This window comes from Carassius gibelio, chromosome B9 (assembly GCF_023724105.1).
Source record: "Carassius gibelio isolate Cgi1373 ecotype wild population from Czech Republic chromosome B9, carGib1.2-hapl.c, whole genome shotgun sequence".
Taxonomy (NCBI): Eukaryota; Metazoa; Chordata; class Actinopteri; order Cypriniformes; family Cyprinidae; genus Carassius; species Carassius gibelio.
The window spans coordinates 20916578-20935668 of NC_068404.1; positions in this window are offsets into that span (position 1 = coordinate 20916578).

The window sequence follows — 19091 nt, forward strand, 5'->3', positions numbered from 1 at the left end:
ATCTATCTATCTATCTATCTATCTATCTATCTATCTATCTATCTATCTATCTATCTATCTATCTATCTACCTACCTATCTATCTATCTATCTATCTGTCTATCTATCTGTCTGTCTATCTGTCTGTCTGTCTGTCTGTCTGTCTGTCTGTCTGTCTTTCTGTCTGTCTGTGTTTGTCTGTCTGTCTGTCGATATGCATTCCCCAATTTCTGCACCTAGCTGTTTCCAGTACTCAACAGTGCAGTTTGGGAAAAACTCATTTGTAATATGTCAGTCAGTGGGCAGATAACATCCTAGAAACTGAGAAGGTGTAAAACAAAAAACAAAGGAAGGTTTCTTATACAAAGACTGAAGAGAATATCCCATGGTTGAATGGTCAAATCTGCTAATGCTGTTTTTCTGTAAAGGTTGAACGTAAATCTTACAGTAAAGCGAGATAATGGACTTCTGTGTGAGTTTATAGGAAGAACAATTGCACTCAGCACTAATGCCCACTGGTGTGAGCATTCATTATTTAGGATCATATGGCACTCGAGACAGTGCACTTCATTCTGTGGTTTGAGCTAAAGGATAAATTCCACCTGACAGTTCAGCCTCACTCAATCAATCATAGAGGCAAATGCAAGAGGTGGCATTCTTTGACCACAAAGTGTCAGCTTTGATAAATCTTGATTATAAATTGTAAACTGTGGCTTTCTGTTGACAGTGTGGTTTAGAAACGGACTGCCGAGGCCTAATGAGAATTACTGGTATGACACATACACAAATACACTGTAAAATCATTGTCTGAACAAAAGTTAAAAAAAATAAAATAATAATAATAATAATAATAATAATAATAATAATAATAATAATAATATTTGGACATTTTCTGTGTATGTGTAATCTCAAACTTTAGCAAATAAATTAATTGACATTATTTAGATTCATTTTAGAAATGCTTATGTGGTTCTCACTAGAAAGCAAGGCAGAGATCAACATTTGTTCACTCACATTTACTAGGGAATATGAAGTATTTACAGTACAAACACATCATAGACTAACAATATTCCAACCGAAATTGTTCTAACCATCCTAACTGGGACTATAGATAAGATATATTTATATTTAACCGTGGCTTTTTGAAATTCTGTTACTGTTTCTGCTGTATGCATGATGTTTTCTGTTACATGGAACACACTAGAGTATATTTTAAGATATACTATTCAGTAGAGGACATATGGGATACTGCATGCCGTAATGCTGTGCGCTTCATCTGACATACCATTTCCACTGGGGATCTTTCTCTTGCCTCATTATTTGATCAGGCTGCCAGAAGTTTAAAACAACACCAAGACAAAATGCTATTTTGTGTTCTCAATGTACCAAAAATAATGGTCTTATTATGAGAAAACAATTTCTGCATGTGTCATATGTAATGTGCTTAGTTAAAGATGAAAAGTATTCTAAGTTTTCTGTCAAAAGTATTTTATAAAATAAATAATATTGCTTTGATTACTATTTTATTTAATATGTAGTTATGGCCAGTTATTGGATTGCATTAATGGCACCTTTAAAAACACTGTGAAACAAGAGCTGAACGTACACTTTGCAATAATAGTTTTAAATAAATGTATTATTAAAATGATTGCAATTATTATTAAATTGTTAAACTGAAATGATCAATTTAATTTTTTTTTTTTTTTTGTAATAGTTTTAATTTGAACAGATTTGAAATGCCATTCCACTTGAACAAAACCCATTGTTACATCATTGTTTGCTTATTCCCAGCATGCATGTGACATATAAATGATACAGATAGGGTTATAGGATTATTATTTTATTGTTTACTGGCTTTATTTATGCTGCTGCTGTTGTTGTTTTATCACCACCGTTAGTTATTTGTTGTGTGGTGATGGTGTTCAGAGCTCATCTATTTCCTTAATGATGTTTGCTGAGGTTGGTGTATTAAGCTGTGAAGTTTTTCTGCCTTCTATATGAAACTATTGAAATGATGGTTTTGTCTGCCATACTTTCTTATCTCCAGATACTGCATGATGTTTGCTTTGCAGAGCTGTACTAACGTAATCAATTGAACCCATGTATAAAATGTTAATTATTATAAAGTTGCATTTATAGTTGCATTAACAATTTATTGAACAAATAGGATGGTTTATGTTTCTGAATTAATTCAGCTTTAAATATTGAGTTGACTGTCTTTAGAATTCAAGACATGTTAACTTGTATTCACAAACTAATATAATTGTGTCCCACACCTCATTAAAAAATTGGTTAGATTTCCTGTCTTTGCGGTATAATTTCAGTTGGACAGACTTTAATTGAGTTTACTCAAATAGGGATTAAAGTGAGGTTCACATGGTGTAAAGGTTTTTACTGTGCTGGTGAAAAGTTAATGTTGAAAGCCCATCAGAAAGTATTGGCCCACCTTTGTTGAAAGCTAAAGTTACAGTACCATATTTTATATCCATTCAACTCTATTGATTCACATTGTCAATTCTAGCAGAAGCATGGGAGGGTTATTTCAGCCTTCATTTTGAAAAATACTGGCTTTAAACTAATCCAATTTGGCTTGTTATTAACCCAGGGGCTGGGTAAATATAGGACAGAACCCATCTTGGGTTAATTTTACCCAGCAAATTGGTGGTTTATTTAACCTAGAATAAGGAGTTGATTTAACCCAGCTATGTTTTATTCATTTTTTTACTTCATACATTAAATAATGTTTACAGGTGAACTTAAATCCTAAAAAAAACTTAAAAACTTTTGTCACGGGGTGACGAAAGAGAAGCGGAACTAAGTCCCGCCGGAATTTTGTGTTCCCTGATCTGGGACTTCGATCAATTGTATACATCTGGACTGGGAGTGATAACGTGTGAAGTGGACGGAGCCATCGTTGGGTGAGTGCTGGCTCTATTTGCACTAAGAGTGGGTGTGCCGTGTCTGAAGTGGTGTGTTTGCACAATAAATCGTTTGAAGTGAAGTTACAGAGTGTGGGGAAGATATATAGAGTTAATGCCGGACGCTCATCACCCCGAGAGCCCACCACCGTCACCGTAATCCACACCCAGGCACTCAATTGAAGTATCCCCAAGCCGTAAGCCCCATTTCTTATTCAAGAACACATACATGCTGTTGATTACTTATCCCGCTGTGTAGATCGCAGGATCCTCTGGGCCGAGCGCCGCATGTGATGTCCCTATGAAAGGAGGTGGACACACGAATCATTCCTTTCCCGGTTTTAACCGAAGCATCTCCCAGCCGTAAGCCCCACTACTTATTCAAGAACACATACTTACTGTTGATTACTTACTCTGCTGTGCAGATCGCAGGATCCTCTGGGCCGAATACTGTATGTGATGTCCCTGTAGAAAGAGGTGGACACACGAATTATTCCTTTTCCGGTCTTACCCGAAGCATCTCCCAGCCGTAAGCCCCACTACTTATTCAAGAACACATACTTACTGTTGATTACTTACTCTGCTGTGCAGATCGCAGGATCCTCTGGGCCGAACGCCGTATGTGATGTCCCTATGAAAAGAGGTGGACACAAGAATTATTCCTTTCCCGGTCACAACCGAAGCATCTCCCAGCCGTAAGCCCCATTACTTATGCAAGAACACATACTTGCTGTTGATTACTTACTCTGCTGTGCAGATCGCAGGATCCTCTGGGCCGAACGCCGTATGTGATGTCCCTATGAAAAGAGGTGGACACAAGAATTATTCCCTTTCCCGGTCTCGACCGAAACATCCACGAGCTCTACTTACCCGGATACCCCCCCTCACTCCGGGACGGGTGACAGACTATCCTGGCTCTTGCTGACCCCGTACAGGCACGAACTGCCGACGACTCCACGCCTTCCCAGCGTCTGAGGTCTGGCTCTGTTCTGGTCGGGAGACACGGAAGGAACACTGAACTTTTAAATTGCTTTTAACCAAATAAAACCTTGTTCATTTTTTTTATACTCTCGTCCGTCTGGTTCTTCTGGTACGCTCCCCGAGGTGATCCTGGGTTTCAGGGGTGGGTGCAGTCCAGCTTGGCCCCCCCGACCTGTGACACTTTTCTTCACACAACCACTGGTTTGTATGATAACTTAATTTTCCTTCATTTATCATTTACAGCATTGTTTCGTTTTTAATAGGCTATACATATTGCCCATATTTAAGCTCAGAGGTAATATTTTAATATCGGAAGTATTTGTATTCCGCATCTTAATGAATACAATCATTTATTTTATTTATGCAAAGCATCAGGCTTTTCCATCATGCGAAAAGACCGCGCCACTCATTAAGGGTGATTCATACCACGCGCCTGTATGTTGCTCTGCATAAAATTGAAAGATATACAGCACAGTAACGATTTTACAGATAAAATAAAATGTATACAAACCTGTATTTTACTGACAAATGTATTTTATTGACAAATTTCTGAGAACGCAAAATTCCTGCGATGTTACCCAGCATCTGAGTAACACAAAAACTACCTAAACATTGGGTTGTTACATTTGACCCAGGAGCTGCAAAACAGTGTTTTTTCCAGTGTTAGTAAAAGAAACAGACTCAAATTCTCTCCCATGAAAATGGTTTCTTCTCTGTGTCAGTACATCAAAATATTAAGGTGAGAAGGTGTTTTCATTGATCTGTTTTTCTCACACTAACTATACTCAGAGGTATAACATTCTCAACTGTGAAAAAAATAAAAATACCCACACACACCAGTATTTGGAAGCATTGATAGCTTTTGTGGCACCATTATTTCACACACTGACTTTGCTCTTAGCTTTGTCCTCTCATTTCTTCCTTCCCCTTTTTATCCACACAGTATCTATCTGTTTTTTTACCCCCATGCAGACGCTGGCTGGCACAAATATATTTGATATCACAGAGTTTCATCATAAATTACAAATTGATTCCAGCCTGGCAACAGGCCTCTTACACAATTAATACCCCAGTTGCATATTAATAAAGCAGCTATCAAATCAATATACACTGAGACAAATTAACATTATCACCCTTGGATATAAGCAGCAGCAAGGCAGCCTGATCATTTTAGGTAAAAATATACTGCACTGTGGCAAAAAAAATAAAATAAAAAAAACACATACGCACATACGTTTTTTTTTTTTTTTTTATGTGCAAATATATTTTTCAACTGTAAACAATTCTCTGTTATTCCATAACATTATAAGAAATTTAATGAATTATATAAAATATGAGTTCTATGAAAAGAAAGAACAAATTATCTGAATCTCTTGAATGGGGTGTCTTCTTTTCATTCCTATTCCTGCTTGTCCTCATACCAGATGGCACAATGCCGACCTGAGGTGAAGGGACTATTTAGCAACAGCAAACATAATAATTCCAGTCCTGCAAATGGAATGGAATGAATTTCCTTCCCTGTCAGGCAATATTGACCAAGCCAGAAGTAAAATAGCCTTGAATAAAATGAGTTTCTAATCCTGACTGCCAGGACCCGTGAAGGGACAGAACGTGTAGAGCAGAATTCACAGTCTGGTCAAATGTCAAGTTTTTGAAATGGCCATTGACTTGAATTGACCATTCATATTCTTGTGTGAAGTCAAAGGTTAGGATAGAGGTTTATCACGTGTGACTCATCGCCGCCATCGCTCCGCAGAAGCAGGATGACGCTGTTATGGAATGACACAGCCTCATTGCCTGTGTGTGTGTGTGTATCCAAGTAAGTGTTAGGCAATGGCTCTCTGCCAATGCAACTTAAAAGACTCACTTTGGCACAGCCCTGTCAGTCGAAGAAAAAACGGTGTGTTTCGATTTGGGGGGTTAGTGGACCATGAAAGCACTGAGTAACCATTGAGCAGTTAGATTTCAGCATTTGTATTCTCAGAAAGCACACCCACAGACCGCTCACTTACTGTCTGATGGATACTGCTCACATGACAAGCACAATACAGAAAACAGAAGGTTTTAATATGATTTATTTCTATGCATTTTTCACAAGTGGCACACTCTGCTAAGACGCTGGCCCCGAACCTCTAAGGTCGTGGGTTTAAATCCAGGGTGGCACATATCCAGATTGCAAGAAGTTTTGTGGCAAGAAGTTCTACGAATGTACTTCTGTTCCAGATGTTGGATTTTGCGGGGAAGTCGTGGCCTTATGGTTACAGAGTCAGACTCCCAATCCAAAGGTTGTGAGTTTGAGTCTCGGGCTGCCCACTGCTCCGGGGGTGTTCACTGTGTGTGTTTATGCACTTTGAATGGGTTAAATGCAGAACACGAATTTCGAGTATGGATCATCATACTTGGCTGTATGTCATGTCACTTTTACTTAAAGAATTTTTGGGTTAATTGTCAACCCAGCGCTGGTTAAATATTGGACAGAATGGGTTATCTTGACCCAGCATGATGGGTTAATTATTTGACCCAACATGCTGGGTTGTTTTATTTATCTAAAAAAATACTATATTGCTGGCTAAAACTGGGTTGGAAACAGTGGCGTAACAAGTCAACTTCCTTGTCCTTATACAAATAAATTTGTAAAGGGGCACTGAAACACTCTGAAGGTTAAAGTGGGCTCCAACTTAGTTAACCTGAGTTATATAGTTTTCTTTTCTGAGGTGTTTTAATGATGGTATAAATGCTTGGAAATTATATGTAACATTTTCAAATCCATTTAGTATTTTTAGTGTGCCAGCCACCCAATAATTGCTATAAGCTTCGTGTTTTGTTACTTTTAATATAAGTCTCAGCTTTCAAGTTAATTTTTTTTAAGTGAAATCTCTTAAAAGTGGTTTGAGGTTGCTGTATTTGCCGCAGTTCAAGTGGCATGTGAATCAATCATCTTTTCCTCTTTAATACTAGTTACAGCACAAAATACACCTGAATGAACATCAGAAGGCAAAGTGAAAGAAACAGTACAATTTAATGAAATGTGTCGTGTAATCAATCAATTGGTCTTTCAACCGCAGAAAAAAAGTCATTTAAACAGCTTTTAAATGGTCGCTTGAAGTTCTCGTTAACAAGGTTCGGGAGGAGCGCGTCAGATACTAAGCCTAATCAACACAGGTGGACCACAATCTAGTAATCAGTCCCACAGTATAAATATCGCTGACTTACCTCTATCCATCGACGGTTTATCAGCATCCCTCCTCCATCTCATCTCATCTCCTCACTTTGAGTTCAAGTTATAATTAGATGGGGAAGGGGGGGGGGGGGGGAGCTCTAGGTTCGAGCTCGGAGCACTTTCCCGGACAGCACGCCAAATAGCATACCATATCTCAGCTAATTATATGTAAGCTAAACTCGTGAAACAAAGCCTACAGTATAACATTGCCAACATTGTTTTATTATTCTCAAAAATCAGTTAACTGGGTTGGAGTGTTATTATTGTTAACTAAAGCAGTTCATAAGGTGTGTTAAATTAAAGCTGAAATAAAATATTTAACATTAGATGAAAAACTTTAACTTTATAACAATGACAAATGTGCTCTTTGCAGCTAACTAAAATTAAATAACTTTAAGTACTAAAATTACTAAAACTGAAATAAAATGAAAGCTAAAGAGAAATATTAAAAACCTATGGAAAAAAAAAGCACAAAATAAATTAATTAATACATACATTCCGAATTAAAATGAAAACTGAAATATAAAAATGAAAGCTAATTCAAAATATTAATAAATACTATTTCAATATAGAGATAATACTAAATTATTGTGTCTTTTAATGCTTGCTTTATGTTTAATGTTCCAGGTTTATACAGTGAGCACTTTTGAGGAAGAACCACTGGAATTGCTGGATCTGTTTACAAGGTTAGTGAAACATATATGTCTCTGCTGTTTCCTTCTTTTTATTCACAGACTGCTGTGTATTTTTTTTATTTTTAATTAAATTTTTATTTTTTGATGCAATATACTATATACATTATCAACTAATTCAGATCAAACTGCCTCTAAATGGCAGGAAAAGGCAAAACAAACTCTCAATGTTTGTAATACAAGTCATTCAGAAAGACTGTTCCTGTTTACAGGCAGTTCTTTTACATTTAAATTAGCCTGTATATATCTGGCAGATCCTTTTATTCAAAGTGACTAACAAGGTATCCATTGAAAACGATGGTGTTGTTAGTGTGTTCTGTTTGAACTACCAGAGTAGAAACTGTGAACAGAATAGGCTACGATGTACGGCCAGATGTTAGTCACAAGTCTGTATATGTGGCTATTAAAAGAGTGACTTGTTGCAGTTTCCTGTATTAGTAATGACTGTTTTATATATATATATATATATATATATATATGTATATGTGCTTGCATTGGCACCAGTATTAACAGGTTACAGCATCCACAGTGCTTGTGTATTCAGTGTGATATGGAACTGAACCTATTTTTGCAGTGTTCAGCAGAAAATATGTTGAAAATGCACTATGAACTTATTCATCTTTTGCAATATACTGTAGGCTTTTATGAGGCAACATAAAATAGAGCAAACTACGTACATTGAAAAAATGTTTTGGCTTGATTGATGTTTCATAGTGGTAAATACACAGCTAACACATTTTATTCAGTAAACCTGACTAAATTTAGATATTTTAGAATTATAACTACATTTTTAGGTCTGGATTCTGTTTACTTACAGTATGGTTTAAATGCAAACTTAATTCCTCTTCTCATTTTAATTAGATTGCAAGATGATCAGCTTTTTTAATAATAAGTTACAGACTTTTAGAAAAATCTAAATAGTCCACACAAAAATACTGTGATTTTAATAGTTATATTATATGATTTAATGTGTTAATATTTAGAATTCATTTTTATTTTTTATTTTTATTTTTGTAATTGAGCTTTGTTGTGTTGTTTTTCCATTTAGTTTTAAATAATCCCCGCCGCCCAAAAAAGAAAGAAAGATGTCAATTAATCACAACAGAAAAAAAAAAAAAAAAAAAAAACTGTTTTGGCTCCCATGGACTTTGATTGTATTTTTCCACTGTACAAGTCAATATGAAAGGAAAATGTTTACTTAAAAAATAAACATACTTCCAACATATTTAAAAATATCTTCTTATACATTCCACAAAAGAATGTCAGGTAACAAGTTGTCATGGATGTCATGAGGGTGAGTAAATTATGACAGAATTTTCATTTTTGGCTGGACTGTCCCTTTAAAATTTAAATACTTTATTTTCAGTAAGCAACATAAAAGCTGCCAGCATGAACTTTGGCCTGCTGTCGCAGTTAATGTGCTAAATCACTTACATACTGCTTAAGCATTCAATGCGAAACAGGCCCAAGTTTCAGGATCTCATGGTGTGGATCTCTGGAGAGTTTAGACCGTGTTAAGTGATTCACTGGAAGAGAAGAGGGCCACTGGGAGAGAAAGAGATGAGATGGATGGTTGTACAGAGGTCAAAGGAGGTAAAGGGGGCTTACTCATTGCTGACCCCTGCAGGCTTGTTCTCTGGCGCCTCTTAATCTCAATCAGCGAGGAACGAGGGTTCATCAGTCATTAGCGAGGTATCTAACGGCATCCTCGTCCCATGACTCTGCACTCATCTTCTGCTCCTTCCCTCTGAGACTTCTTTCTCTCTCATATGCGCTTTTTCCATCGCTCTCTCTCTCTCTCTCTCTCTCTCTTTCTCTCTCTCATTGCTCGCCAGGATGATGACCAGCCGTGATTGTGCTTTGGAAACCTGTCTCAGCCTACAGCTAAACTGCTCATCCATGACCAATCGATGGTAGAGGGGCCCACGGAGGAAGATTCAAAGTGTGTGTACGTGCGCCTGGTAACCCATGAGTGCATAAGTGCAGATCAGAGAAAATACCTTTAGGTTAAATTTCAAATCCATTGAGCATCATCTGTCCATCCCTTCAGCATTCCAGGTTCCCTCTGGAGCTTTGCCAACCTTTATTACTGAGCAAAAGACTGAAAAAGACCTGTCATAGGCAAAGTGATAAAGAATCGTTACCACACTGCAGAGGAGGAATGAGGGCAGCCTGCTTTGACACAACTCCTTTCATAAAGAGCTTCACTCCAGCATATTGGACAGACAGTCAAAGAGCTCCAGCAAAGAACAAAATGACTAGTCCGGCTAAATCCTATTCTGGTATTGACATACCCTCTTTCATTACACCCCACTGCGCTGTACTGCACCACAGGCAGGGCTCAGGCTCAGGCTGGTGTGATTTTACGGACGTTGCCATCGGATCTTTCACATGACAGATGGAATATTCAATTTCCCAAAGCAAGTGCTTTGCACCATAACATGACAAATCTGAACACTCTGGGCATAAGTGAAAGAATCAACCATCATTTCAGACTTCGACTGTCTATCTATCTATCTATCTATCTGACATCTAATAATGTTTTTGTACCATGGTTAAACTATTGCCAATTTGAAGAAGTTGATAGAAAAATTGTTGCTTTTCCTTTTGATCATGTCTAATCTAACTCTGACGCACCTTAAAAAAAAAAAAAAAAAAAACACTCAGACACAATAAGTGGAACCAAGTGCCAAAAGACTCGCCAGAAAACATTCATCTGATTTATTCAGCAATACTTCTGTTCTGTCTGTAATATTAGAATGCAGCAAGTAATGTCTTACAGACAAACTGCTGCCATGGTTTGCTTCAGCCTCATAGTTTAACTACAGTGTGCAGCTGAAATATAGTCTTTATTTCTTCGTCCATATTTGTCTTCTCATCGTTTCAAGGCTATGAAGTAATGCACATTACTTTCCTCATTCAGTTCCGAGTAATAAACGTGAAGAATTGTGGGGAGATTTTATGACTAAGATCCATCGTTTTCTGTAGATGGCAGTATTAAGTCAAGCATTTTTCAGTACATTGTGCACGTCCCTGTGTCTGCCTGGAAAGAGTGTGAGGATAGACCGTAACCTCAGAGACAAATTCATGCATGTCTCTTTATTTGTGTGTGCACACAGCAAGGGAACTTTTTAACTCAGACTGTAAACAAACAATTTGAACGTCATGGCTTGTTAGAGTGTTTAAACAATTAACTGTAGCATGAATTTAAAATCTCTCTGCTTTATGCAATTTTCCTCATTTCCTCATAAGAGCTTGAATTATATTATATCGCCAAAGCCTCTGCTACAGATGTTTAAAGAGACAATCACGTAGGCTATCATGACAGGATGACAAAAAAGCTCTCCATCTATGCAATGTGAATTTTAAATTCAAAATTTTTATGTCTCTAGAGCCAGCCTGTAAATATGACAGATAGTCCTCCTGGTGTGAAGAGGTGGCAAATGTCCTTTTTAAATTTCATAAAGGGCTGTTATTAAATTTGAGCTATTAAATCATCCTTAGTTTATCCCAAATGTGAACACGCGCACATGTTGTATAGGCAGAATTTTGCATGGACATGCTGTGGGCTGACAATCCCAGGATGCACTGCTGTTACAGGGCTTGCAGGTTAAATCAATTGTTTATTCATTTTTTTCAACTGAAGCAATTCATTTAACAAATAGCTGTCATCGCCACCCATGATTAACAACCCTTTCAAGACCTCAGGACGCATCATTTAAGCTATTCCCCTTAGCGAGACTGTAAGAAATCCCACCAACGCTCCCTATTCATTCTAATTCTGCTTTCCAGCTTCTTTCCATTTCATTATAACTCAAAACGAGTCTTAATTTAAAAAGCTCCAGCACTGTCTGTGAGCAGACTTTGAAACACTCATGACAGATGTCGCAACATTGCCTTCACCTCACAGCGATTGGCTGCCAGCATGATGTTTTTACAATTCATTTGCATAAAGCTGAACAGTCTTACATTATGACAACATCAACACTTGAATGTTTAGCATGCATGTATGCATATATTTAAAATGACAAATAAAAATGAAAATTCTGCAAAAGTACAATAGTTAACAAAGCTGAATTTTCTTTAGACACTCCAGTCATATCAATGCGATATGCTGATTTGGTGGTGCTCAAGAAATATTTCTTATTATTATCAATGCTGAAAACAGTTGTGTTGTTTAATATGTTTGTGGAAACTGTGATCATTTTTTTCAGGATTCTTTGATGAGTTTAATGTTCGATGAACATTTCTTTGAAATGCCTTATTTTAAACAAAACAAAGGTTATTACTCCTCTTTTGGTCAATTTATTGAATCTTTGCTGAACTGAAGGTCATTTATTTTTTATTTTTTTCAAACTTTATACATAATTGTTTTGCTAAGTATTTAGTAGTGATGTCAAACAATTAATCACAATTAATTGCATCCAATATAAAGGATATTGTTTAAATTATGTGTTTGCATACTGTGTATATTTATTATAATGCCTATATATAAATACACAAAAATGCATGTATATATTTTTAAAATATAAAATATGTATATTTATATAATTTATATTATTTATAAATATATATAATATATAAACATAACATATTTTTCTTAAATATATACATGAATGCATGCATATTTATATATAGGTAATAAATATACAGTATATATTCAGTACATACTTATGAAAACAAAATTTTTTTATTTTGAATGCAATTAATTGTGATTATTATTTTTTTTATAATTTTTCTTTTTTTTGGCTTTGTATACTGTATATATACGTTTTGGATTATTTTTCAAACTCTAGTTTAAAATACACTTCAGATTGTAATAAAATACAAGGTGCTATCTGTATTAGTGTGTATGTTGTATTATTGAACAAGTTCCCCTGCAAATGTGTGTATGAGTGTGTGCCAAAATTCACAAAGGGTCCTGATTAAACATGGGTGTGATGTCAGCGGGGCACTGAGGTGTCATGTTCACACATGTGCCAGTGGGCCTGTGGAACTTCGGCAGGACCAGGAGGTTCGCTGTGAGCATCACAGCTATTGACAGGGCCAAAACCCTCCACGACGTCGCTAGAATAATTATTAGTACAAGGGCTTTGCATTTTTGCATTCACCATTCTCTCTGTGTTCCTGTCTTGCTAATTAAGGTTAAAGGTGAGAAGATAGACTGAGAGAGTGCATGGAATGGTGATGCAAATCCCAGCATGACAGAATATTCATTCATGCTAAACAGTGGCTTCAGAACATCATGGCATGGAGAATTAAGATGCAATATTGCAATCAAGAATTTAATTTATTTTGTCATGACAGACAATATAGCTCTATAACTAATAGTCATATTGTTAACAAAATAACAAAATATACTTTTCTGCTCACAAAGGCTGCATTTACAAACCCGATTCCAAAAAAATTGGGACACTGTACAAATTGTGAATAAAAACAGAATGCAATGATGTGGAAGTTTCAAATGTCAATATTTTATTCAGAATACAACAAATGACATCTATGATATCAAATGTTTAAACTGAGAAAATTTATAATTTTAAGAAAAAAAATAAGTTGATTTTAAATTTCATGGCATCAAAAAGTTGGGACAAGGCCATGCTTACCACTGTGTGGCATCCCCTCTTCTTTTTATAACAGTCTGCAAACGTCTGGGGACGGGGGAGACAAGTTGCTCAAGGTTAGGAATAGAAATGTTGTCCCATTCTTGTCTAATACAGGCTTCTTGTTGCTCAACTGTCTTAGGTCTTCTTTGTCACATCTTCCTCTTTGTGATGCGCCAAATGTTTTCTATGGGTGAAAGATCTGGACTGCAGGCTGGCCATTTCAGTACCCGGATCCTCCTTCTACGCAGCCATGATGTTGCAATTGATGCAGTATGTGGTCTGGCATTGTCATGTCCCATTTTGTAATTTCCATTACATTAGCATTCCTGTATGTGATACAGTGCTGTTTAAGGGCCCGAAGATCACAGACATCCAGTTTGGTTTTCCGGCCTTGACCCTTACGCACAGAGATTGTTCCAGATTCTCTGAATCTTTGGATAATATTATGTACTGTAGATGATGATAACTTCAAACTCTTTGCAATTTTTCTCTGAGAAACTCCTCTCTGATATTGCTCCACTATTTTACACCACAGCATTGGGGGAATTGGTGATCCTCTGCCCATCTTGACTTCTGAGAGACACTGCCACTCTGAGAGGCTCTTTTCATACCCAGTCATGTTGCCAGTTGACCTAAAAAATTTCAAATTGGTCCTCCAGCTGTTCCTTATATGTACATTTAAATTTTCTGGCCTCTTTTTGCTACCTGTCCCAACTTTTTTGGAATGTGTAGCTCTCGTGAAATCCAAAATGAGCCAATTTTTGGCATGACATTTCAAAATGTCTCACTTTCAACATTTGATATGTTATCTATATTCTATTGTCAATAAAATACAACTCGCAATTTGTACAGTGTCCCAACTTTTTTGGAATCGGGTTTTTATTTGATCAGAAATCAAGAGTCAAACAGTAATGTAGTTATTTATTTATTTTTTTTACATTTTTAAAATACCTGATTCCATTTTAATATATTTGAAAAATTACTAGTAATCAATTAAAATCCACCCATGTTATAGAAATGTTATGTTTCTTAAAAAATATAAAATAATAAATAACCCAAAAGTGTGGAATGGTACAAAATAAACATAATAAACAGTATGTCATACCAATTAGTGCATTTTTCAGATTTGTGTGTCAAAAGTATGCAACCTTCATAATGAAGCCAGAGAAACATTTTTTAATGAGGTTTGAATCACTGACATGTAATTATTTAATTACTGATGGTAAGACTTTGATACCTTCTCTCCCTGGAGTATTAACAATATAGCTGCTTGACTCTGGGCCTTGTTTAACTTGGAGAAACTGCAGTCCTTTTAATTGCTGACCTTTAAGAAAGGGCCGACCATTTCGAGAAGAAGCTCAATTACTCCACATTGGACCTCAGCACTCTATTATGGCTCCAAAAAAAAAAAAAAAAAAAAAAATGGCACACGACTGAATGCTCCACAGATAACAACAGCAACTTATGTGAGACCACACTATAAGAAATAATTGTTAGATCCAGTAAGTGATACTGAGAAATAACCAAAGATAGACTCCATTATTAATTTTTTTTTTGGTTTGCTTAAAGGAATAGTTCACCCAAAATGAAAATTTGCTGATGATTTACTCACGCTTAGGTTTGTTTGTTTGTTCATCTAAACAATTTTGGAGAAATATAGCATTACATCACTTGCTCATCAATAAATCCTCTGGGTGCTGTCAGAATGAAAGTCCATACAGCTGATTAAAAACCATACTCCAAAACTCCAAACCATTGCTCTATCCATAATATTGATTTAACCAGTGAAAAAGCCTTATTTGTTATTTGAATCAGGAGAGAAATATGCAACCATTTACAAGGGAAAACAGCCCATAAGAGTTGTGCAACATATAAACAATTATGCTGTGAGAGGACTATGGGGAATGGACATTTTCACTGGAGGAAGGGTTATTTTGACCAGAAGAAGTGGTTTAAATTTAAAACGTCTAAATGATGCATTTGTTTTATTATAAACACACCTTTTTTAATCAACAGGTGTAGCAGTCAAGTTGGAATTATGATGAGTTTTGTGGTTCATTCCCATTTGCTTTACTTGCCTTCCCAGCATGCACTGGATCATAAACAAATAAACAGTTGCATTGTTCAACAGTTTGCTTATTTTATCTACAATATTTTAGCTTTTTTTTATGTTGTAACATTAGATGTGTTTTGTGGTGTTTTTCTTCTAGAAAAATCAGTCTAAATGTATTTGATTTTTTTTAGTGTATGTTGCCATGAATGTTCATATGTCTTTATATTGACAAAAAGCTCTTTGCTCTCCACACAGGCGGCGCCGGGGGGTGGGGAGAGGGGGGACTTGCGGGGTCTCAAGACCCTGCAAAAAAATGCTCTGACCCCCCATTTGACCCCCGATCCTCTTCCTGATTAAGAAATATATATATATATATATATATATATATATATATATATATATATATATCTGGGATAAAGATTAAAAAAAAAATTATCTTCAAACTACGCAGAACAATAATAAATAATAATTATATATGACGCTTCCAGGCGGCAAGGAAGTCGACCGGAAAATGAAGTCGGCCGGGTGCCGCCATCTTGTAGCAGTACTTCACTTGCATTAGCAAGTGTTTAACTTTACATCTGAGGCGTTTAAAGACTCCGTTTGTCCATTATATATTTCTAAAGATACACGACAATGTATAAAGGGCTCCATTTCCTTCTATGTTACATTATGGCCCCATAGAAACAGTTTTTGTAAAAATAGGCTAACGATTGCGTCATAACCACGCGACTCTCTGTCACACAGTAGAGATATTACCGTACAGACAGGAGGAGAAGCTCGCAGGCAATTAACTTAATATGGCGTACTGGCGTTACATTTTAAAATACTAGCCTATACAAAATAATTAATCAGAATACTTACTCCTGCTCACTCACGCCAAAGAACTCCCTGCTCAAGCTCGCCGTCTCTGCAAGATTAACGATGGCAGTTTGCACGCACAGCTACTAGAAGATTTACATATGTCAGACAGGTTGGTGACGTCATCAAGCTTAGTTTGAAACGCGTCAGAAACGGAAGTGCTAAAAAACGCTAAAAATGGGCTTCACTTGTCTCAATTGAGTTCCAGTGGGGTTGCTGTGTCCATTTCTTTTACTGTCAATGGACGCGTCTGATTCGTGAACCGAGGAGCTGATGATACTGCACATGTGTGATTCAGTGTGAAGCAGACCGACACACAGCTCGTCTGAACCGAACTGATTCTTTTGGTGATTGATTCTGAACTGATTCTGTGCTTATGTTATAAGCGCGGGTAAACTGAAGACTTGAATGAAGGGCAGTCATCTTTAATGACATTACATCGAGCGCAAAAGAACCGGTGAACCGTTTTTTTTTTCTCAACTGGTTTATTTGATCGAATTGTCCGAAAGAACCGGTTCACTTGAGCACCTGCTCCTGTGCCCCTCAAGTGCCCTTTTGTCAAAGCAAAATTTCCTCGATTTTTTTTTTTTTTTTTTGTAATAACATACCCTTTTGTGAATGCCTGCCCACGCCCAATCATAATATTAGTACAATTTATTAATAATAATTTAGCCGTAAATAAAATGACCAACATGATGACCTTTCACCTGACCGGGACGATTCCTCACGCCGCACGCGCATTTTTTAATTGTTATATTGGATATTGGATATTGGATAATTGGATATTTTCAACACTGTGGCAGGTGGTAAGTGGTGTTTCATTCTCAGCTAAGTGATTTTGATGTTTATTTACTTATTATTATTTTACAAGAACGATGTGATGTGAGAACATGCAGATATGTTGCTGTGTGTAGCCTGTAGTGTAGAAGTAACGCTAGCATGCTGTTTGAGGGAGAAAAGTTTCACAGGCATCGAGGGGTCTGGTCTATGTTATTTGACAAAACTTTTATTATATTACAGTACTTATATATTTTTAAACACTTTGAGTGCCATAAAAGTAATTATCACAACACTGGTAAGGCTTATTCAGATTTTCTCATTCTCTGAATTATCATTATAAAAATAAAAACAATTCAGAAATTAATAATATAATTATATTTTAAAATGTGACGCAAATATATATATTTTTTCTACAATAGCAACAGTGTTTACAACAGCAAGACCACTTTAGCCTGTGAACTCAATAATATCTCTCTGGAAATAAATGTAGAAATATCAATGTCAATAAAAAATGCATAATATACCTGACATCAAAGTGTAGTGTGAAGGATATGAATAACAAATGTAGCCTGTCATTTGTTTACATCGCAAAGGTGTTCAATTTTAGACAATAACAACCTCAACAGTAATAATAATATTAATCACTATATTCCATTGTATCAGTTTTTTTTTTTATGTTTTGTATCAGTATTTAAGGTGGACTTATTGATTAGGTGCAATAGTAGTATTGATGGTTAAAATAATATATTGATGCTGATATAGTAAATTGAGCCTTGTTCCTAGATGGACAGAGAGTGGAAAGTAATAGATCAAATGAGGAGATGTAGATAGAGGAAGAAAAAGAGGGAAATGTAGAGGCACAATAAGACAATGCTGAATAAAGTCATAGTTTTTGCTATTTTTGGACCAAAATGTATTTTCGATGCAGTAATATGCGGTTATTAGCTGTGCCCACTGTATTTTTTGTTGGTTTTCATGAGACCCCCCTTGAAATGACCAGGACCCCCCATTGCCCCCCCCCCCCCCCAATCAAAATTGCCTGAAGCCGCCATTGGCTCTCCATGATGTGCATGAGATTTATAGAAAACATAAGATTCAGTAAATTTAACTGTAAAACATTTTATATTCAGTCAACACATTTGTTGAAGTAAATTAATAAAAAAAAAAAAAAAATGGCCTGTTGTCTTATTTAAAAAAATTATAATAATCAACTGTGCAACACCTTATTTATTTTTACACATACACCATGTTTATTTGCTATCTCAGTTGTTCATCTTCACATGGTTGCATCAGAATATATGGTTAGCAGTGGAGAAGGTACTGAATTCAATGTAAGTGGATATGAAAGCTTTTGTCCAAACACAGCTGTGACTATGCTCAAGAAAAAAAAAAAGAAAAAAAGAGTGCTGTGCATAAAGGAAGTTTCATCCTGAAAGCCTCCGTACTGCTTGTGCTTTGGAGGGGGTCAATGCTGCGCAGGCACAAGTGCTTTCCCTGGAGCGAGCCATTGGCTGTGAATGTGTGGGCAGTCTACGGCAGACCTTGCATTCTGTGTACTGAAAACACAATCTTCAATAGAAGTCTGCAACATCTTCACATGTAGCCATGACCACTGGAGCACAAACAGACAGACTCACTAAACACTGACTTATGATTGAGAAAGTCACAGCATGTTGGGGTGTCTTCAAAGTAAGCCATGTTTCCTAGCAATGCATATATTTTTCTCTGCTGTCTAAAAGTAAGAAAATAATTTCAATTCAGTATTTCATGTGCAATTATTAAGTTATTAAGTGAGATAACATACAGTCAGATTGCCACTTTTGTTTGAATAAAACAACAGGTTGATCACAACTCTGAAGTCTTTTTCTTCATGCATAATAAAATCCAACAAAAAATGCACAATACAGTATTCTGATCACCCTATCAGATTTTGATTTTGTGTTAAAGGGATAGTACAACACACACACAAAAAAGTTATCATTTATGAATAATTTTGGCGACC